General features: G+C 44.0%; 1 protein-coding gene across 1 annotated transcript in view; it reads right to left on the reverse strand.

The window, feature by feature from the left end:
- The window catches only part of SPATS2 (spermatogenesis associated serine rich 2), a 91,153-nt gene extending 90,897 nt beyond the window's left edge, over positions 1–256 (reverse strand). Inside the window, exon 1 of the mRNA XM_039882111.1 lies at positions 157–256. The gene's annotated coding sequence lies outside the window, so the exon portion shown is untranslated. The remainder of the gene's footprint in view (positions 1–156) is intronic.
- Positions 257–4,816: the final 4,560 nt, after the last annotated feature.

Genomic DNA, 4,816 nt, shown 5'->3' on the forward strand with positions numbered 1-4,816 from the left:
CCCAGTTCCGGGCTCTGCGTCCCGGACGCTCCCGGGTCTAAGAGGAAAGGAGCTCCACCACCCCCTTCTCGTCTTCCACAGCCGCCGCCGTCGCCGCCGCGCTCCTCCCCCAGCTCTCCCAGAGCCGGACGCCGCCCCGCCCCCACCGCCCCTTACGCCGCTTCCCTTCTCCGCCGGCCCGCGGGCTGGGAATCGCAGCCGCGGCTGGGGCCGGAGCGCCAGCGGATCCACACCGACCTCGCCGCGGTTCGAGCTGTTCGCCCCGCCCCGGAGCCCGCCCGGGCGCGTGCGCGCCAGCCAGCCAGCGCACAGAGCGCGTGCTCGCGCCGGCGCGAACGCAGCGCGCCGGGCTCGAGGCCGTTGCAGCCAACCCGCGCGCGAGCGAGGCCTGGGCGCGAGGCGGCCCCGGCGCGCCGGGGCCCTGAGAGTGGAGAGGCGCGGGGCGGGAGGAGACCTCGTGTGGGTCGGGTTACCGCTCCTCTCCTGACTGGCTTCCTCTCGCCTCGCGCCGCCTGCCGAGTCGCGCGCTTGAGCTGAGGGAGCTCGGGCGTCGCCCGGGATTAGAATAACAAGAGAGGGAAGGGATTGGAGAAGTGGATCGGGAACAAACTAGTTGGAAGTGAGGACGGGTGGGACGCGAACTCGTGTCCACGTGCGGAACGGCCAGTGCCCAGAGAAAGCGAGCAGCGCGAGGTGGATAGCGCGCGCTACGAGTGCAGGGCTCGAGCTGGAACTGCCGGAAGAGCCGAAACTCCCCCGGAGGTGACCGAAAGCGGGCGCCCCTAGGGGAACCGCACAAGGGATTTCTTTCTAGGTCCTGGCCGGGACACGGTCTTTCAGACTGCTCTCCCTTTCGCCGTTCACGTCTCCGCCCCGAGAACTTAAAACCACTTTTCCCTTCTCCTTCCCCACCCAAGTTTTACTCGAAAAGGCCATTTCAGAGCTACCGGTCGCGGGAAACGCGGTGACATCCGGACTTCGCGGCCGTTCAACATCCTTGGAGGCCGTAGAGGCCGGTGGGGTTGGAGGGAGGGAGGCGCCGCTGGGGCCTGGCTCTGGATAACCCCGCGAGCGAATTGAGAGTTCTCTTCCCCCGGCCACGAATTTAGAGTTCTCTTCCTCCCTACACACTGCCCCAGTCCGTCACTGAGTCGTTTTCTGATCTGCTCAGCTCTGGCTGTGGTCAGTCACACCGTCGAATCTTCCTATTAAGTACTCCTCTGTGGTCAGATTCCCAACCTCCGCGGGATCAGAACCATCTCTAATATTTCTGCACCTTTCTGCCAGTGTCCTGCATGTGTGAAGCACTCACCCCACTGTCAACTGGTTAGTCGTCTGTTAGGAGTGGCCACCAGCTGGGAATTTAGACAATCAGCATTAAAAGATTAATCTATCCTCATGTTCTTTTGAGGCCAAAGCCTAAGGGACTCTGGACAAATAGTATATGCGGGTGTGTATAGCCACAGGCACAATGTAGTTTTGGTTTTCGCACGTTTGTTATTGCAGTGATAATACACCTAACGGAGTCATATGATAAACGTCTATGAAGTCATCTGGTCCTTTGGTTTTTAATTTTGCATGGGGTGGGGTTAAGGAGCCAAAAATCCAGAGCCCACTGACTCTTGGTTAATAATGCCTAATCTAATCCAACCATTTACAGATCTAAAGAAACAAGAGTAGGTCATTCAGCTAGCAGAGCACTACACCACCTTGCTTACTATTGAGTCTTCTTTCAAAGATTCAAATGGAAGCAGGCCATCCAAATATCTGCTGTCTTTTCATTCACTACATTGACATAAGCTCTCAATGAGAGGTAGGCATTGTTCTAGGCATTGAGTTACTTACAAAGAAGAATAAAGATCATCCCCAAGAAGAATACCCAATTATAAAGGAAGATATAAGCTATTAAATAATTAACTATAATAACATGATAAGTGCTGAAACAGGCAGAAAGTGGAATGAGTGACTAACTCTTCCACAATTCTCCCTCCTTCCCATACAGAATGGGAACAGGATGGTATGACCTTGGTTAATAGGAAATTTCATACTCAAGAATGGGACCTGAACCAATAGGATCCAAGATCTTGTTCCATAATGACTGATTTCACCTACCAAAAGTCACTCCAGAAACACCTTTATTATAGGGCCTGTTGCTGCTGCAAAACCAATGTTTCTTTGGGAGGAAAATAAAGTTCCCACTCTTGGAAACCTTATAGTCTATTTAGGTAAGTCAGGAGAGCCCTGGACAAATGGAAGAGAGTTTGTATATGTGGATATCCCACTCAGAAAGAAGAGAGGTGGATTAAGGAGTATGTCAATGACCCAATCTAGGAGAGCTGTAAAGCTTCATTGGAAATCTAATGAAATGAAGAATATCATATTTAACAGATCTCCTCTAAGGGAGAGTTCTGAGTGTGCTTAAGAGGAACATTTTGCTCAGTCTCTGGGGTGGCAGTACAGACAGGCTCCTCACAAAAATTTTACTCAAAAAATAGCCCTGCAAGGAGGGTAGATCACATAGAGCATGTCTTTTGCTGAGTGGGATTTGTAAGTACCCCTACTGCATGGCCCATCTTTGCCCTTTCTCCTCACAGCTCTCAACCTCTCTAAAAGGATACCGAATAAATTTTTCATTTTTGGACCTAGGTTACAAAGATTAATTATAGTTCATTATACTACCTATACAGTTTTCATTTGTCATGCTATAATTCACAATAAAACAAAGTGATCATTGCCTGCTTTGAAATAATTGCAAATAGTTTCATGTTTGTCTATAAATTATATTAGAGGAAAAGAAATCCTGTAATAAATTCAACATATACTACTGTGACCTACTCTGAAGAAAACAAAAAAAAAACCCCACCAAATCTCTGAAATGATTAAAGTAATTGCTAAGGATTACAAAAGAAGATCATTTCGAAATAACATCCATATTTCTCAGTTCAGCCTTAAGAGAATTAATTTGTCCCAAGTTACTTAAAGATCCATTGGCAAAACTAGAACTAAAAGATCCATTGGCAAAACTAGAACTAAAAATAAATCATGGCATAATCTTCACCTGGGCAGATACATTCTGCAGATACTAACCTGACCTAATTTGATGTTTCAAATAGATCCTAGAGATGAGAACTTTTCTCAAATTTTTGTTTTGAGTTGATATTTTGTATTTGAAGTGATTGATTGCCAGATTACATGTTTTTATTAGAAAGAAAAAGAGGCCAGAGTTAAACTACCGTCTGAGAGACAAACATTTTACTCATTAATTTGGAGACTTGATAATCAATGACTATAAGTGAGGAACATGATTTTTTAAAAAAGTCTCTGTTGACTAAAGCTGAAGCTATAAGCCACAAAAGACTAGCAGAGAACATCTCATAGGATATACTTTTCCTTTGCTTGGACTACCTCTAATACCTAAGAATATTCGTGTTAGCAGTCCAAACTGTATGTCTCAAAAAAATTAGTTTCATGGGATGCTATATAGATGTTATCTGAAAAAAACTATTCCTGGTTCAAATAAGTTTGGGAAACACTGGATAAAATCAAGTTAAACTGGTTGCTTTACTTCTCCTAGTATTTAATATGGAAATCTGCTTTGCTAATATTAAAGAGAATGCACTATATAGTATGCAGCTTCCCCTCCTCCCCGAGGAAAATTTTTTCTCCCAAAAGACTTCTGTACCAGATTAATACCTCTTTGAAGATCCATTCTATAAAGTTCTATTAAAGAGTTTTGATTAAGTTGACATTTTACAGGTAACAAAACTGAGGTCCAAAGACATAGGTAAAATACCCAAATTCAGTTATGTCAGATGTTTAGGTCTGGAAAAGGCCTTAAATTATCAAAGGTTGTGATGTAAATTGTGACATCACAAAATTAGTGGCAATGTCAAAACCAAAACTCGGATTTTAAACAGGTTCATTAAAAACTTGAATTTGATCTTTAGTTAACTTGTTTCTATGTGTAAAATATATAATTATTACTGCTCTATTCTAAGTTCATTCATGAAATTTCAGCACGCTCTTTCACTTATATGGTCTGTTACTATTTTTCAAAAACTGATAACGCCTACCCTCTGTAAATGTTTTATGGCTTATAAAGCACTCTCAACAAATTGTCTCATTTGATTGTCTCAATATCCCTGTGATGCAGGTATCATTATCCTCATATAGCAAATGTGGAAACTGGGGTTCTAAATTATTAAGTAGCAAGTTAACACATTTAGTAAATGTCCTATTGCTTGCATTGGGAGAAGACAATCCCTACCTTCAAGGGGCTTTGGCATAGTTAAGTGGATAAGACTTACAAACATGAGACAGAATGATTATACGGCAACATGTAAGAAAATGCTACATAGAATGGTACAAACTAGAGAAGAATGCTGAAGGAATTCAAGGGAGAAAGGTTATTGGATATGGAATTAATTGAGAAGGCATCATTTAGGAATAAACCTTAAGCTAGATCATAAAAGAAGTACAAAGATTTCAATTAGCAGAAAGGAAAAAGTATTATAGGGAAGAAGAGTGACATCAGCAAAAGCATTAACATTAGAACAAGAAACGCATTGAAGAGAATTAGAGTTCGAAAGGAGATAGGTCTGAAAGGATCAGTCTCTTAGCTGTGCAAAAAAGTCAACTGCTATGAGGAAATGAGTTCTCAGTCATTGAATATAAAACGATAGGGCACCACTTGCCCGAACTGAGCAGTTAATTGCTTTCCAACCCAAATTATACAAAAAGCAGTAAATCTACACTCTCTGCTGTGGACTCCAGAAGTTAAAAGGAGAAAGAAGCAAGAGAAGCCAAGTCCAAACTA

Source organism: Pteropus medius, unplaced genomic scaffold (genome assembly GCF_902729225.1).
Source record: "Pteropus medius unplaced genomic scaffold, Ma_sr-lr_union100, whole genome shotgun sequence".
Lineage (NCBI taxonomy): Eukaryota > Metazoa > Chordata > Mammalia > Chiroptera > Pteropodidae > Pteropus > Pteropus medius.